Below are 19,541 nucleotides of genomic sequence, written 5' to 3'. Positions count from 1 at the left end.
TTACGCGCGCCGCGCGGCAGAGAGGAGAGAGAATAGCGGGACGAGTCACTTAAAAATTTAATTAACGGTACGCCCGTATAATTTAGCGCGCGAACTCGCGCGCGGGAGCTGTTGATAAGCAGACTGCTGTAAGTCATCCCGATTAGTCGCGGTGTATGTCAATTAATGGCGACCGAGCGGTCGGCCCGGCCCGACCGGCGCGGCGCGGCGTTTACGGCGAAGTTCGCGCGAAGCTCGCTCCTCGCTCACTCGGGAACATCTATACGAGTCCTACACCTCTCTCGGGAGGCAATTACATCTAGCCGGAGGAAGGATCACGGTGATCTTTGAATTGATCAAACTGATGCGGCACGATGCGCGTTGCGCATGCAGAATGCTGTTTGACCGCGATCAATCTCGGCGCTTTCTTATCGCCGCGCCGGCGAATTACGTACGAGGAGCAAATCGCTAATAATGTGAGATGGATGACAATTCTCCAACGTGGCTGCTTCCAATTCGAGCTGGTATCCTTATCGAAAACGCGTTAGTTGACGCTGATTCAACGCTGTTTCGCATTACGCGCGCCCCGGATCGAATCCTCCCGCTGGCCTCTCTCTCTCTCTCTCTCTCTCTCTCTCTCTCTAGCGAAACTTTATGCCAAGTTATGACCTACGTCTCGCAATTATCCGCTGTATATATAATTACACCGCAGCGGTGTCTTAGCGAGATCTATCGCATTCCGCTCGTTTCTTCCTCCTACCTACCTGGATCTAATAAACATCGAATAGCGGGGGTAAGATCGATAACCGCCTATTAGCAGATTAATACGGCCGCCGATGGGAAAAACACCACAACGGAACGCGGACAACACAATGAAGGGCGGGAGGGGGGAGGGGGCTGAGAGGCAACGACGGCGATAGGGCGGTGGGAGCTCGCAAGGGCAGGATCGCATAGAGACGAGTGAGGCCCACCTTTTATTATTGATAGTTACATGGCCGCGAGAGGCCAACGGGGCATGTAGAAAATTAATTTCATATACCGGGGAGAGTCCCAATATATTCCACGCGGATAGTGCATAAATCAACGATCGAATGCATTAGCTTCCAAAGGGCCACGCGATTATAGCGTTTAAAGGCGCGTACTTTTTGGCGCGCGCGCGCGCGCGCGCGCGTGCACGCGCGCGCAAGGGAGAACGGGAGGGAAAGGGAGAGAGATGAAAGAGAGAAGCCTGAGAGAGGCCTGGGAAAAAAAGAGGAAAGAAAGAGAGGCGGAGGGAGAGACCGCGGTATCGCGCGTTTAACGAGACGGAGAAGGACGGAGAAGAACGGGAGGGCGCGCGCCCACGCGTGCGAATTAAGGAACCTCGGATAAGGTAAGAAGCGACGAAGTAAAAGATTCGGCAGAACGATCGTTGGAGGGGAGGATTCGGTGGGAGGGTTCGGGGGGAGGAAAGGGCCCACCGCACACGAGTAAACTGAAAAGCACGGAAACACGCGTGGGATGCGCAGGCGGCCGCACGAAATTGACGACCGCGGAATGCCGTGGCGCCACTTCGACGTATCCCCTCGGCTGAGGGGAACCTCCTCGCGCGAAATTAACGCGAATTTGCATATAATGTCGCGACGGCGTGAATTATACCGTGCGACGTGGAAACGCTCGCGAGGAAGCGCGGGGAGCACACGAAGCGGTAAGGTAAAAAAGTACGAATGAAACGCGAGACATGTATCTGCACATTCTTTTTGTTTTAGTTTTTAATCAGTTCACTGATGGACCTGAACGTTTTATGCCAAACCTGGCGAGAGTGAATAATTTCATATTTCACATGGAAGCTTATCTATAAGAGATTTTTTTCTGCGTCGATAATGACGAATCCAAGGTTGCAATTTCAAAATTCAAAATAACGAATATGGCGGCTTCAAGTGGCTAACTTTGATATTTCATTATGACTATGTATCAAACTCGGTATATTTTTCTGGTCGCATATAACGACTATCATAAATCCGAAGTTTCCACCAGAGTTATTCAGCAAAGAAGTAGTTTCCTTCTATATAATTCACCCGTTAATAATGGAGATAAGAGCATTCATAATGGAATACCCTTAGCTACTAAATGCCGCCGTATTGGATCCGCCATTTTAGATTTTGCAATTTCGACTGGATTCATCACCAGCAATCCAAAAAACATGAATATATCGAATATCACCTTCTCCATAATAACATATCAAAGTTAATCACTTGGAGGCGCTATATTGGATCTGCCATTTTGAATTTTAAAATTTCGACTCCGGATCCGTCACCAGCAACTTGCTAAAAACCTTCTACAAAGATTTCATACAAAATCAAATGAGAATATCAGTTTTAATAAATATTCTTTAAAAACTGACAAAATTGAGTATTTAAGCGTTATATTCGTCGTTAGATCCGCCATTATGAATTTCTCAAATTTGATTCCGGATTCATAGTCAGCGACCCAGAAAGCATGAGTGTATCAAGTTTGATGCAAATCCGTTAAAAATTAGCAGAGCTATTCATGTTGCTCGTATATGAATCATTATCAGTGAACTAGTTAGATTCGAATATTTAAATTTTCAACATAGAATATATATAGGATGTCCCAGAACAATTTTGACAGAGCTCGTGGGGACGTAGAATGGAATGGCAAATATCATAAACCTATATTTCTTGTTCGCCTTCCGTTTTAAGTCCTCACAAGCTTTGTCAAAATTGTTCTAAGACACTTTGTATATACATACATATAAACAAATATATACGACGTATATATAAAAAAAAAACATATATATATATATATAATACATATACTGAAATATTGAAATATACATATATTCGAAGTCGAAAGCTTAACTATTTAAACACCAAAATAATAACATTTGGAGTTAGTTACGCGTGTCCTGGCGTTGCTACTTTTGCCTTACAAGCGAAGATGCAAGAGCGCGAATACAAAAGGACGCGAAGGTCCTCAGCTTCGGTTAGCCGAGTATTTCGACACGGAAAATTGAATTGAATCTTGAAGTAAGTATCTTGAGTATCTCGGACAAATTAGAAAGCGCACAACCGACTTAGCGCTACCTTTCCCGGCGCATAAGCTATCCGCTGCGGAAATGATCATCATCACTGCGGACGTATTCCCGTACGATTACAGGGCGCGGGACGGTAACATGCACGTTAACGTTATCGTACTCCGTATTATCCCTATGCGCGCGGATCGAATAATCCACGACAGTCGTAAGGCTTGATTTATAGGACAGATTATTGCCTCCGGGAATCGTATTTCCGCCGGCCGGGATCTAACTTCGCGTGGGACGCCTACCTTCGACATTTGATAATTATATGCTAATTAAGTTCGCACGCGGGCGCGCGCGTCACTCTCTCGCAGCGGTAAATTACACTTCGATCCGCAAGAAGACGTCTCTCTTTCTCTTTCGGCACGATCGAATCTCACAGTCTCTGTGAATTTTGCAAGTCACTCCGTATTGCTCGCGCAGAACTTCGCTCTGCTTCACCTTTCTTAGAATCCTCTGGGTCATTAAGAACGATGAAATTTATTACGCCGCGCTCGCGATTACGACCAGGGACGACTCTCTCCAGTTCTGAAAACCATTTAGCATTCGCTGAAATCGCGGCAGCGACTGCGCAACGGGATCTGGATCCTTATCGGCGCAGTTTTTACGAGGGGGATACGCCAGGACCCGCTGCAACGGTAAGGGCCGCGGACCGACCAGGGGTCAGAGTCTCTCGTTACAAATCATCCGCGCGGAGACTTCCTTTTGCGATCTTCAAAGGACGTCGCCGAAATTATCGTTATCTCGTCGGTTCGCGCAGATTAAATTTATGTATTGTTTTCTCTCGGCACCTTCCTGCAAAATCTCCCAACAATGTATGCATATGAGACACGCACATGTTCTTTCATTTGATAGAATATATTTGCAGGAAATTGCGCATGCGCGTGGGAGATTATAACTGACAAAGGAAAGATAATTAAATTATAACACGAAGTATAATTTTCTAATTTGAAGCAAAATATCTCGTATCTTTAAAAACATTTTACACGCACGTCCACTTGTGCGATATAAAAAATGTCATACCAATTTAATTCGATTGCACCAACTTTATAAAAATTTCTTCTCGAGGTTCACATATATGTCCTTAGAGTTGCAAGTCGCCAACGGTAAGAATTACGAGAGTAGTCCCAGAAGTACCTGACCTGACGTATAGATAGCGGTTGTTGTTTGAAAAGAATGACTATGGTAGAAAGTACCAACCTTATAAAGCTTAAGTTTGAAGTTTGACGAAGTTTACGTTGTTTAGTATTTGTTTGGCAGCCATCAATAGTGAACGCTCTCAGTAAATTTGTAAACATGGAAAAAATTGGTCATCGTTATGTGATACAATACTTTCATTTGAAAGGCCTCAGTCCAACCAATATCAAAGCGGAGCTAGATTCTACTCCGGGGGAGTCTGCTCCTTCGTTTACAACAGTAAAATATTGGGTGGCAGAGTTTAAACGAGGCCGTACGAGCTGCCAAGCAGCGAACATCGCAGTGGTCGACCAAATGAGGTGACCACGCCAGAAATGGTGAAGAAAATCCACAAAATGGTATTGGATGACCGTCGACTGAAAGTGCGCGAGTTAGCAGACATGGTAGGCATTTCAAAAAGTGCTGTACATCGCATATTGACTGAAAATTTGGACATGAGAAAGCTGTGCGCAAGATGGGTGCCGCGATTGGAACAAAAACAGCGTCGTGAGGATGTTTCAATCGAGTGTTTGGCGAAGTTTCGCAGCAATAAAGCCGAGTTCTTGCGTCGATTCATAACCATGGATAAAACATGGGTCCATCATTTCACACCTGAGACGAAGGAACAGTCAAAACAATGGACCAAGGTGGCTTGATGGCTATTTTGAGGAGCTCGACGATTCCCACTATAAACAGGGTATCGAAGCTATTGAACATCGCTGGGAAAAGTGTATTGAGCTATGAGGAGACTATGTAGAGAAATAAAGATATTTTTTCCCAAACTTTTTGTTTTCTTTGTTAGGTCAGGTACTTCTGGGACTACCCTCGTAAATTCCCGCTATTAATTCAAGTAACGAAATACAAGCCGACGAAAAGGAAGAAAAACGAGTTTAACGATGCGAAAAATAAAACGAGACGATCGTTAAAATTCACGGATTTATAACGCGGTACGCGATTTGCCCGCGACTTGATCGATTTATCAATTAATCACGAGGCACGCGGACGTCTCATCGAGCGAAATTCTCGCGAGAAGAATTCTTTGACGGCAGGTTGGCGTGCACGTCGCCCTCCCACCGCCAATTACACCGTGACTAATGCCCCATGGCCGCGGGCACCCCTCTCTCGAAATTCATCAAAATAAAATCAGTAGACCACCGAGGAGATAATTCATCGGCCGTGCGCGCGAGTCTCCTGCGCCAGGACCCAGCTAGACCGGAATTTTTGCAACGCTGAACGTGCGCTCGCGCGCTCAAGACATAAGGGTGGCGCGGGAATTTGGAGTCCATAAAACGCATGACGCCAGTTTAAATGTTTGCGAAATTAATTATATTATACGCCCGTCCGATGTTTTATCAGGATTGGGAAAGTTACTTTGTAAAAGTATCTAGTTACAGTTTCTTTCACTGAAAAAGTAACAGTTACAGTTACAGTAGTTACAGTTACAAGTTACTGATCTTCAAAAATAACATGTTACAGTTATAATTATTTAGAAAATAACGAGTCATTACTTTTCAGTTACTTTTTTACAATAATTGTGCTATTATTTTAAATTTCGTAATTGTATAAATTCCTTCAATTTTATATAAAAGTAGTTTGTTGATTGTTATATTCCTCATATTGTATATAATTTTGACAAATTAGATTCATTAATTTAAATAATCAATTCATATTTATTCTTAAAGACTATCAATAACAATTACAAGAAAGTAAATGAATTTGATGAGGATAATAAATACTAAAAATAACCTTAACATCAAAAGCTAGATTTTTTCACTAAAATATATATATTGATAATTTATATATTAACATTTATATATTAAAATATATATATTGATATTTTATATTATAAATAAAGACTTACACTTATGTTTTCTCAAATTTCCAATTGAAGTTCTACTTGCATGAATAATTTTTTTGCCAACTCATATTTGGCAGAGAAATGCCTAGTTATTCTCATTTCAAAATTTTTGCTGTAACTCAAATATTTTTGCATATACTGGCCATGGCATTTTACAATCCTCCTCCGAAGATTGAGGTGTTTTATCCATTGCTTGAATTTTTTATAATTAAAACCACACAGCGCACTTCACGCTGAACGCAGGTTATATTAACAAGTAAAGACGCAAGACGAAAATGTCCAATAGGCGTACAATTTTTTTGAAATAAATACAGGTTTCGTTCGGAAAGGAGACTATCAGCGCTATTTCGTCATTTTATTCTTGTTTTATATCTAATAAATGATAAAGATACATGACGTAATAGCGCGTTTTCCAAATGCAGCCAGAATAATTGTATGCTTATTGGATATCAAGCATCGCACATCGCGTTATCATGCTGGTCTGTCAGAAACTTGAGTTTAAAATATATAAAGTAACTATTAAGTAACTATTAAGCAACTATAAAATAACTATTAAGGTAACTATTAAATTAGTTACTAGTTATCAAACAAATGTAACTAAGTTAAGTTACAGTTATAGATGGAAGAAACGGAACGAAGTTAAGTATATCGTTACGTCCTGGAGGAGGAACGTAACTTGACGCTTGCTTTCACAAGCTCCGACGTACTCGCAAGTCTGCGGTGCAGATCAAGAATCGGAATGACCCCTTTATCTGGCACGGACATACGTCGGTGGTCCTTTATTTAGGTCAAGGAACTGAATCCTTTTACCTGGGATAGGACCGTGAGCGATAGTTGAGGGAAGAGAGAATTTTTTGTTGAGAATAATTAGTTGGGATTGGCTTACAAATAACTTGTTTTATTGATGATTAGACGGAAGTTCACAATAAAATAAAATTTGTAAGATTTTATAATGTGTACGTATACATATATGTATAAACAATCGCGGTTTGAGCAAAATTCCGTATTCGTTATGTCTGACTGTGATCGAAAAGATTGAGCCACTGTCACCGAATTTTACAATTAAGGAGGAATGCCAAGGAGGATAGAGAAAAGGAAGAAAAAGGAAAGGAAAAGAAAAGAGAGAGAAGAAAAATGAAAAGAAAGGGGTCAGGTAAAAGAAAGTATAAATAACTTACTGCTGGATTTATGCTATTTGTCGGAAATGAAGAGTATAATTGCTGCGTGTCTATGAGGATGGACCCAAGTTTTGCGCCAAGGATAGGAAGCTGGATTGCTCACGATGGTCCAAAAATGCACGAGATCGTTGCACAGAATAATTAACGACTGGAGAAACACTGATCTGTCTAAGCCACTAGTAGGCTAGATTGATAGCTAGATGTTAAGAGACTCTGAAGGGGTGCTGAAGCTTCTGTCCTGGCTGCGGGTCAGTCGAGAAGTGAGTTGGCCTTTTGGCTTTTCTCAAAACGTCAGTTCGGTTGAGAGAGTGGGGTTGTAGGGAATTGTTTCGGAAATCTAATTTTCATGCCCAAATATGGTCATAGGACTGTGCTTCGAATGTTTTTTTAGAGGTGGAGGTTAAGAATACGTTGCAGTGTCTTTAAGATAACTTTGTAGGAGATAGGATGCATATGGCAATAAGAGGTTTTCGAGAGTCTTTTATTTAAAAAAAAACGTGGCAGCAATTTTAAGAAGGAAATATCGATCGATATTTCTAAGAAGGATGTCGCGATACTGTTATCGTTGACTAAGCACGTGGGAAACGAGATCGGAATTGGTTCAAGATTGTTAATATTTCCAGAGCATCGAAACTTCCAGAGATCGCGTCGTGTGGTAACATGCCTGAGCGCATCCGGCCATATAAGTAATAATAAATTCAATATTCCTTATTTATAAAAGAAGTCTAGAGTGCGCGGAGTCCGCAGGACGTAACAATATAGTTACCAAAAAAACGAAATAACTGTAACTATAACTTCGTTACAAGTAACGAGATACTTTCCAATCCTGTGTTTCGTTTATCCTTCCCGTCGTGCTTGGATCTTTTATTTCTCGCATGAGATACAGTCAACGCGTAATTTATCATACGCTTAAAATAACGGTCCAATCAAATCGACGCGCATGTGCATTGAGGGAGTTCTCCATTTAGTAACACAAATCAACACGAGCGTCATTCTGTCTTTATCTCGTATTCAACGAGTAAGAAAGATAAAATGCGTTGACTTGTGTTACTTGATGGAAAGCACTCACGCTAGATTTATCCCAGCCAAATTATTCGACACACAAACGATCAATCTTGATGCGCGCTCAAGGTTGCGTTACGCATTTATGATTTTTCTACCCGTTTGTTCTACCTGTACTGTTGTTGTACGTTTGTTTGAGAAGTATTTGTCGCGCCGTTGAACTCGGGCCGCCAATTACTCGAGCTTATTAAATTAATTGCCAATTAGAGCAACTCGCGGGTCCCTTTGATACATGAGCCGAGCCATATGTCGACGATAATAAAACAAAGATCCGATGCCCATATCAAAGGTGTTTACGGCTTATGGAATCATAATGGCCGGCAGTAACGTAATCGCACAATGAAACGTAAGAAGGATATTATTTAGGGTCAAAATATTCGCCTGAGACGACCTCCAGCTTTCTGTATCGCTTAATCCGCGGAGTCTTTTCGATGCTAAATCAGGCTATCTCCTAATTCTTGGCTCTCGACTCTTGCCTTTCTTCCACTCTCTTTTAATCCTGGCTTTTACTCTTGATTCCACTGTCCTCGACTTTTCTACGCTCGAGACCCCGCTGCTCTCGACTTACTCTATTATCTTCCTTTCTCCCTCTCCCCCTCTCGTTCTCTCGGCTGTCTCTCTAGTCTCATCCTTCGACTCTCCCGACTTTCAGGTCTCGACGTGTAATTTATACCGCCACAGCGCACAGAGACGGTACGCGTGGCAATAAGAAAGAAAAGAAAAGAAAAGCAAAGAAAAGAAGAAAGAAAAGACAACAATCGAAAAACTGTCACGTCCTGAAAGCACGCGCGACTGTTGCAGTTAATGAAATAATAACGACGCGACACCGCTCGTTTTTCACGGCGCCGCGGTTGCGCGCGGGCACGCGGGGCACGCACAATAACTTTCTTGCTAATTATGAAATAGTGATACGACTGTACGTGGCCGCATACAAACATCGTAACACTCCGAAAAACACGAAGCCAATTATCCGCTGCCTGGCGAGAAAGGACGCACACCCTCTCGTAAAGCACTCGCCCTCGCGAGTGCGACGGGGAACAATGAGCAAAAATCGAGACTCGGACACACCGCGGGCGAGGGAGGGCGGGGGAGGGGAAGGGGCTGGTCTCCGCGGCGGAAATAATGCAAGAGAGGTGCAATCGCGCGAGCTGAGTTACGTAGCGCGGTGAGTCGAAGCGAGCGTCGGGGCGTTCGCGCGAGAGCAGCCGGCGAGTGTTGTAAACCAGAGGCAGGAATACAAATAAAAATGCGAAAAATGCGCGTTCCGACGCGACAGTGGCGCGGCGGTGACGCCAGCAAAGGCGCGTCGCGAGTCCGGCGCAGAAACGTGATATCCACTTTTTATCAGAGCCGAAATAGTCCGCGTGTGATCCGCGCGCTGTAAGTGCACCACGGGTTACCCCGGCGCTATTGAAATTCACTTTAATCCCTCGATAGTCACGCACGCATGCGGCAACTGGGTGCGAAATTTAACGACTAGAAAGTCAAAACGAGCGAGCATTTTTTCCCTTGCGGATTGCGAACGTGAGTTTTCGCGTCGAATTGCACGTCAATTTGTTCCCCGATAAAATTATATTCTTAATATTTGTGTACGGAAAATATTAGCTGTACGGATGAATAATCTAAATTTTCCAGCTAAAAAATTCAAGGTTTATTTAAAAAAAAAAGTAAAAGAAATTTGTCAATCAAAGCATTCGCCGTTGTTTTCTATAACTTTAAGTCATCTTTCTGGCTCAGTTGCCTGAATTCCATGTCGGAAAAATGTGTCTTCGGTAAAGTCGTCAAGCCATTTTCGGATCTCATCCACCGATTTCAATTCAATTTTATTTTATTTCATAAAAATATTTCTAACCAATACTGAGAAAAATTAATTCTGTTTGCGTCGTTGAGATTACGTCTCAATACAAGTTACACAAGTTTTATCCCAAAACGCCCAATATGAGAAGTGAAATATTATTCGAAATTTTCGAAATTGGGTGTCAGATGATGAACAGTCCTCGTTGAGTCCAGATCTTACGAATCGCACAGGCGTGAAATATCTCTATTTCAATTTTCCATTAAAGAAATCCGACTACCTAGAAAGTTCAATAATCGAAAATATAATAGACAGATATGTTTTTCTATCGACATTTAGAGAGCAAAGCCCTCTAAAAACGTTACGTGTGAGGACTAGCGTGGGTATCACGCGCTTTTTTTCCCGCGCGCAGGGACACTTTCGGTGGGTGGTAACGTATGGCATGTTGAAATGAGTGTTGATGAAAACCTTGCGGCGACATAATGCGCTACGTCCGCGCTGCCGCGGCAGGATACAAGAGGATACATGCCGCTTATACAGGGGACAGGATTCGCAATTTCGGCGACGCGGGGCCATTAACATTGTTACGCGGGTGGCGGCGATGTCGAGCACATGGACCATAAGAACGCTTGACTTTAATTTTAATTTAAAATCGTTGCATCCGACGGCGGGGACCACCTACGATCAGTAAGGAGGTCTGTCTCACTTCCAGAAGAGGGGCCCCGAGAGAACGAACTGCTCGGGCGGCGTTCAGTTCACTTGGATTTCGTTCGGGCCCAACGAAAGGCCCGAGCCAATGTCGAAGCAAACAATTGTCTGCGCTCCATTACATCGATTTTACGCCTAACGAACGATGCAATTTCTCTCGCAGCGTCCTCAATCGCCTCTCTCGTGCCGCTTGCAAAAAAGAAATCGGTCAGAGAAGAAAAGCTTACGCTCTGGATCTCAACATCTCGCGAACAATTCGAGGTGAATACTCACAGAACCTTTCGGAGATTTAAATAAATTTTTCGGCAATTGAAAATTATTCGAACACAATTGCGATTATATACATTGTTTGCGATAACTTGGATAGAGGGAGATTGCGTGAGAGAATGATTTTACGACGCCCAGTGTCGTCATTTGAGAGGCTTTGAGAAGCCCTGGCGTAGATAAACAAGTCTCGGTCGCGTTCGCAAGCCACCGCTAACCTCGCCACGAGCCGAGAATCTCCAGGTAGCGGCGTACTCGACTCGGAGGCGGATGGCCATTGTTGAGACCTCCCACTGGGCTCGCGACTCCTTGTCATCGCTCACATCGTCTGCGGTGAAGAAACAGTCACAACACGATCGCGAGGGAGTGATGGGGAAACTCGTAATTACTTTGTCGTAAATGCACATCCGCGGGCGCTGAGGTGGTCAACTTGCACTTCGCCACTGAGACGTTTTCCCCTGCGAGACGGGGTGTTTAAATGACATGTCGAATCATAGAGTTACGCGAGAAATCCGCCGGGAAATTTCAGCATATGTCGAAGACGTCTTCCATTCTCATACATATGTTTTTTTTTATTTTTTTTGTCGTTAGGAATAACGAGAACATTAATGTTGAAATGCATCGCGCGCGCGTCACGATGTTACTCGGAGAATTGATCGAATAAACGACCTTGCGCAGTGGGTAACGAGGAAAGTGGGTATTGCATCGGCGGCCTCTGATTCCCTGATCCTTTTTACTTCTGATCATCATTAACAAACGTCGGTTAGAGCTCCGATGCAAGAAGCGACGATGATTAATCATGAGATCGCAAGAAAAATGTTCGTTAAGAGAGACGTTCAATGATGTTGAGGATCATACTTGTATCCGATAAGGTGAAAATCTACGAACATCGTGTAAAACCCATCACTTTCAACGGAATAACGTTAAATGTTATTCGCCGAATCTCGTCTATGCAAAATAAATTGAAGAAACAAGCAGAAGTAATCATCTTAGGCACAAAGAGATTTATTTTATATTCGATAATTAATTCCCTCATTAATCGTCACGAGAAGATAAAGCCTCTGACGAAAGACCGATCTAATTCCAGATAATTTACAAATTCATCAGAGAACTCGTCGAGTAGCGAAAACGATATCGATGGGTATAACGCGCGTGTCTGATAACGGTAACGATGTGCGGCTGAAAAATTAAGCGTAATATTCCATGAGCAGCTTTTTTCCCCACGGTCACGCACTAATATATTATCGCTTATTAATATACTAAGAGGCCGGGGACAAATACGGAGTAGCCAGGCTATAGCGAGATTTATCGTCTTACATGGTCGCGATTTATCACACGAGATACGCGAGAGGAGGTATCTCTCTCTCTCTCTCTCTCTCTCTCTCTCTCTCTCTCTCTCTCTCTCTCTCTCTCTCTCTCTCTCTCTCTCTCTCTCTCTCTCTCTCTCTTTCTCTCTCTTTCTCTCTCTCTCTCTCTCTCTCTCTCTCTCTCTCTCTCTCTCTCTCTCTGCGTGTGCGCGTCTTCTCGGTCGCATGAGAGAAGAAATACGATTGGGTCTGGTGAAGCCACATATGTTTCGTAAATCCTGTCGATTCGTTAACGTTAGCCTCTTGTATTAACCTGAAGAGCGATAAACGTCCCGCAATGACCGCTTGCGCTTTGCTACGTGCCCTACTTGGCCGAGGAAGTAGCCCGAATATTTTCAGATGGTCTACTTCCGCCATTTATCCTGTCGTAAAATCTATTCCTCGTGAAGTCATCTTCCTCGGGACGATATAGATACTCATTATCTTTGTATCTCTTGTTTTATTGATAATTTCTCTCTCTCCCCCACCTCTTTCTCTCTCTCTCTCTCTCTCTCTCTCTCTCTCTCTCTCTCTCTCTCTCTCTTTCTCTTTCCTCTTTCTCTCTCACGTACATAAGAACATCAATAACATCTATTCTGTAAATGTTTTACATTTTTTTACACGCTTGATCTTGAAAATCTATTGTGTGTATATATATATATATTTGTGTGTGTGTGTCGAAGAAAGGAAGAAGTTAGAAAAACGAAAATCGTCTTCATCAATTTTTGCCTCAACATTTCTTGTCTGTTGACTCATCAAAATGAACTTATCGTCTTACGTCTAATATGCTGTAATTAAATCATATTCTCATATTAATAAACAACATTGACAAGAATGAAAGAAAATATGGGAACACACGGGGCGCCATGTATGTACTCATGAATAGCCAGTACACAAATCGATCCCGCGGAATGCGATGTACAATGCGTAATGACAACACTTAGAGATTTCACGCTGGTTGGCGTGTTATTTACTGGCGTGTATCCCGAGTACGCCTTGATAAATAATAAATAAAGCGGATAATCCGCTAGAATCGTTTCCTCGGCAAATTACCTCCCCTTACGCGTAGCCGCGCCGGTAACCGCGATTTATCGATGGATATAAATCGGCATCTCCTCGACGTATCATGTGCGTACAATCCGCCGCCTACTGTAAGCCGCGTATAACCGAACCCCTCCTTCGCAGCTACATGATATTTGCACTCGCAATTGTAATTTGCAACAAATCACGACCAAACAGACTGATCGATATTTTTTCATTCAATGGATTCAAAATTTAATTAGAGAAATTCCTTCTCCTAAAGTCCGAAATAATGAAAGCAGTGAGGCAATCAATGATGAAAATAAAATCGAGTAAATAAATAATAAGAAATGAAACAACAAATGATGAAAATATAAAAAGATAATTGTGTCTCGCACGTGTGATAGTTATTGCAAATAATTTATTTCATATTATTATCGAATATATAGACGTTTCGCGAAAACGATAATTCCCAACAGCTCCATTTGGACTCGGACTTTCTCACAGATTCTGAATGCGAGGCACGCGAATATCATCAAAGATATTTCTGCTTGTCGAACGATCTTCCGACGTATGCCGGGAAACGTGCGTCTATTCAGTCTTTCATGACGGTAGACGAGAACCGTCAACCTCTATCCTCTCCGATTTAGAGGAGCGCACCTGCCGATTGTTGGCCGGCTCCAATTTTACAGTCTTCCTACACCAGTTCCTGGGCTCAATCGGGACTTAAACGTAGGCGCCGTTTACTACGCCAGCAGTCACATAAAGCCGCGCTTAAAGGCAAGCAGGGACTTCTGCGCGGAAGTCACTTAACATCCCCGGATCTGCGCGAGAACGGATTTACTTTATCGGCCGCACGTGCGCACGTCTCACCCTGTCGACTTTCATCAGCGAGCTGGCACGTGGGACGACGTGGGTGCCTCTGTTCGTGGGGCCGCGTATTGTGTGCTCAAGTGCCACGGACCTGTAGGTAATGCACTGGGCCGCCTTCTAGCCACAGTTCTCCACAACGAGAACTGCCACGCGAGCAGGAATGACAATACGGGTTGTTTTGCTTGCAACACGCTGTAACTGTCAATATCTCGCGAAATTCCTCGTGATTTTCAGCGAAGGTGAAGGCCATAATAAGTTCACGAATAATGCGCTTGTGTGTAATATTCTTCTTCTATAAAAGATATTGTTCTCGGTATAATTAATATTGACGAGTTACTCTTCGAGATTTGGAATATTAAAAAAAATACAAAAAATTTCTCGTATAATTCTAGTGAGTTTATGATCACAGAACGTACAAAATAATAATTTTATACAAAACAACAATTATCTTTGCAAGATATTTTATTACGGCTGTTTTTACAAAGTAGTTGTAAAGTGTTTACACTAGCAAGGACAGTAGCAAAGTTAATTTCATTTGTTCTATCTCAAATTTTCTCACGCGTTTGAAATCGTTTCTTTTTGTTCTCTTTCTTTTTTTATAATCCAAAATTCGATACCGCATCGCGCGTCCAAGTTCGGCTACTTTTCGGGGTCCCTGTTTCACCGCGTTGCGACACGGCGACACCAGTTCACCCGTATTTCACCGGCACAACGGCGTAGTGTATACGTTACGGCAATCTGCGGCACCACCGTGTCAGGTAAGCGCTCTCTCCCTCCTTCCGCGTTTCCTCCACCCGCGCGATCGCGCGCCACTTTTGCGAGCGGGAGAAGCGGATTTTGCCCACGTGCACAGCGTCGTCCACCCACGGGGGCCGATACAATGAGCACCGGGATTTATGCCGCGGCTTGCGCTAATATAAAGGCCAATTTATTTCGCGCCCGAAAGGAGGAGGAGAGAGAGGGGGGAGGGAGGGAGGGAGAGAGGGCAGCGAGCGGGCCGCTCATCCCCTTCGCCCCACCTGCTTCGGGCCGGACACCAGAATGCAATTTATGCGGGATAACTTCGTACACCGCGGCGAAATTTATTGCGAAAACAATGCTGAACATCGTTTGATTCATATTCAACTAGTGCGACGTAATCCCACCTCCGCTGAGACGCGAGGGAGAGACGTATTAGAGAGCAGACGGCATAAAACGCTATCGCAGGAAACTCACGCGCGGTAACAGTGGTAAAAATTATTACACAAGATTCTAATTAATACGCGGCACGCATTCGTGGGGGAGAAATCATGGGGGAGAAATATCCGGTGAATTAAGTCGTTTCTTGAAAAAGAAGAAAAAAAAAAAACTGGGAGAAATTATTCCAAGTTCGGTTTTCCCGACTCGAAGAGAAATTGATGTTCCCCGATTCTTCGAAAAGTGGGTTGGATTACTGTCGCGTTGAATCGTTCGATTGAATCCCTCCCTCCTCCCTCGAAAATCCACAGAAAGGAAAGAGGAAGTGTGCAGGTGCATCTCGCAGACCCTCGAGACGCCCATGCGCCGCATAACTACACAGACAAGACCAGAGGAATGGAATTCCCGAGTCGATGGCAGAGAGGAGGGGAGGGCGATAAAGAGATTGAATAGGAATCGTAAAGAATCTCGAGGTGTGGTGGGTCCGCGCGCGCGGCGAACAACGGCCGCGACGGACAGGGTGGGCGCGTCGGACCGTTTCCTCCCTTTCCACGTTCCATTGAATAGGCCCCGAGGGGGTCCCGCGGTAATATATTTCCCGCGCGCGCATAACGACCGCGGTATTTGGTTAATATGATTTCCCAAAGTGCCGGTCAAACCCAAAACGTGGCGCTTACGAGTGTTATGTAAATAGCGACAGCATCGGAAACCGGGCGATGGGCCCTAAAAATACGGACCCTGCGGTTAGTCGACGGTATGACTAACTACCAACGGATAGCTCGCGCGGCTTGGGATTCCGTCTCTTTCAAGGGCAGCCCGAGTGGCTGGCAACGAGAGCAATAGAAAGCATATTATAGCATGTTACAGGAAACGTTCGGTTTGTTTAGTACGCACCGTTAACATTAAACATAATTCTAAATGTCGGGGATGGGAAGTAACTCGTTACTTGTAACGAAGTTAGTTATTTTTTTTTTTTAGTAACTATAACTTAACTTCGTTCCGTTTTTTCCGTCTGTAACTGTAACTTAATTTAGTCACATTTGTTTGGTAACTAGTAACTAATTTAATAGTTACTTTAATAGTTACTTTATATATTTCAAACTTAACACTTTGCCGGCCGCTTACTTCTCGCATCGTCTTTACGCTGCCGCCGGCGAATTTCGCGCGGCTTCTACTGCTCGCCGACGGTGATATTAAAGAATTTCAAGAAAAGACAATCGGGATAGTTAAAACAGAAGCATAGTGGAAACATTGTTGTCGCGCTGAACCGAAGTCACGCGTACATGACAGCGGCCGATAACCGTCGGCGAGCAAAAGTCACGCGTACGTGACAGCGGCAAAGTGTTAAGTTTTTGGCAGACCAGCACGATGACGCAACGTACGATGCTTGATATTCAATAAATATACAGTTATTCTAGCTGCATTTGAAAAATGCGCTATTGCGTTATCTTTATTGTTCATTAGATATAAAACAAGGATAAAATGACGCAATAGCGCTGATAGTTCCCTCTCCGAACGTAACCTATATTTAAAAAAAAAAAATTGTACACCTATTGGACATTTCCATCGCGCGTCGCCAGTCCTTATTTATTAATTAACATCACCTGCGTTCAGCGTGAAGTGCGCTGCGTGGTTTCAGTTATATAAAAAATTCAAGCAATGGATAAAACATTTCAATCTTCGGAGAAGGATTGTAAAATGCCATGGCCAGCATATGCAGAAATATTTTAGTTACAGCAAAAATTTGGAAATGTGAACAACTGGGCATTTTTCTGCAAAATATGAGCTGGCAAAAAAGTTATTCATGCAAGTAGGTTTTCAACTGCAAATTTAAGAAAATATATGAATGTAAGTCTTTATTTATAAAATATCAATATATTTTTTAGTAAAAAAATCTAATTTTTGATATTAAGATTATTTTTAATACTTGTTATCCTCATCAAATTTATTCATTTTCTTAAAATTGTTATTAATAGTCTTAAAGAATAAATATGAATTGCTTATTTAAATTAATGAAATCAATTTGTCAAAATTATATACAATATGCAGAATATAACAATCAACAAACTACTTTTATATAAAATTGCAGAAATTTACACAATTATGAAATTTAAAATAATAGCACAATTATTGTAAAAAAAATAACTGAAAAGTAACGACTCATTACTTTCTAAGTAATTATGATGATGATTTGTATTAACAAAAATATTATTTTTGAAGATCAGTAACTTGTAATAGTAATTAGTTACTTTTTCAGTGAGAAAAACTGCAACTGTAACTAAATATTTTTACAAAGTAAATTTTCCAACCCTGCATTAAATATAATTCCAAGTGTGTTCATCTATGATTTATAATATTTCATTGTTAACACGAAAGTTGATGAAAACTACCATTTGGACATGAATATGCAGAAACGAACAAAAATGTGAATTAGGAGATTTTAACTTTAAACAACAAAATTATGAAAGAATTAATGAATTGTAAAATTAATGAACTGTAAAAGAATTATGAAAAAATTAATAAATATATAACACACGACTGAAATTTAATAATCCTTCTGAAAGAGAAATAATCTTTAAATCTATTGAGAGAAGAGATTTCGTAAAAAATTGCAAAATGTAAAAATATTCTGTTAATGCGACCTGACGAAATTGAATTTTTCGTGAAGTAATATTGCATTTTTTTAATTTTCTCGAACAGACGAACGTATATTTATGACGGCCAAAAGACGGCAATATACCATAAAGAAAATAATTTAATCATATAACACTCGCGAAATTGAAATGTTTTAGATTTCCTTACCCATAATAAAGTAATATAACAAAAAAAGAGAGAGAGAGAGAATTTTTAGTAAATCTTAGTAAATAATTTTGATATAATTTTTGTAGGAAAAGATTGCAAATGGAAATATCCACGAGCAAGTCCAATTACAATTACTAGGGCGCTTAATGAACTTACGTAATAAAGTCGACCACATAAAAAATACGAAGTAATAACTAGTCCCGTTAAGACACCAGCAACTTGTGAAACTGATTTATGGCTCCTCAGAAATATAAAAATTAAAAGGCAGGTAGTTGTAACAAGCGCGTTAAACTGCCTTAAATAAAGCCCGTAAAAGAGAATCGGGAATTGTTTTGAGAATTATAGGTGCATCAATCACGAATTGATGTGAAACTGGAAATGGTATTGCAAATGCATTCAATATCGCACTTTATATGGAACCGTCAATATTTATCAAATCTTATAAGCTATACAGTATATATTTCTCTTCATAACTTTATATGATATATAATTTCAGAAATAGTAAAGGAAAATATATCCAAATTATATTATATTGAACATATGGCATATACATATTTGATAATGCATCAAACTAATAATTAATGGAATTATTAAAAATATTCATTAACGGATATTTTTAATTTGATTATCGAGCTGAAAATTGTATATTATGTTAATCAACGCATAATAGCGGAGGCCTAAATGTTCGCTGCATTCTTTTGCTTAACGCACTATCAAAAGTAAATCTTGTGGAAAATTCAATCGAAGCTTACGCATGTTTGTTTGTGTAATATAGCAAAAATCGTGGATGAAACCTTCGATAAATATTTACAAAACATATATTAACGACACTAGTGATTTAAAGTGTAACTCGTCGTGTGCACGCGCGCGTACGTGTTGCGCGCCTTACGTGGGCACCAAAACAATACGCCTGATGGACAATACTTATTAGTTTGGGAGGTGGGCGATTCGCTCTTCCTCTTTCTGTTCATGCCGCTGGTTCAGTATAACCCATTGTACAAGCTGAGGGCACGAAAAGAGAGACAGAGAGAGACAGAGAGAGAGAGAGAGAGAGAGAGAGAGAGAGAGAGAGAGAGAGAGAGAGAGGGAAAGAGAGAGACGAGCGTACGCCTACAAGCCCGAAGCGGTGCCGGTGCATCGCTCTTTCAAAGTACACGGGATTTTGCTCGACCAAGACTTAACCGAATTTAAATCTCCTACACGCTTCACCCGAGCAGAAAGTGAT

This window comes from Harpegnathos saltator, unplaced genomic scaffold (assembly GCF_003227715.2).
Source record: "Harpegnathos saltator strain DR-91 unplaced genomic scaffold, Hsal_v8.6 scaffold210, whole genome shotgun sequence".
In the NCBI taxonomy this organism is placed as follows: domain Eukaryota; kingdom Metazoa; phylum Arthropoda; class Insecta; order Hymenoptera; family Formicidae; genus Harpegnathos; species Harpegnathos saltator.
The sequence above is the reverse complement of the archived record's forward strand: the minus strand, read 5'-3'. Positions refer to the sequence as shown.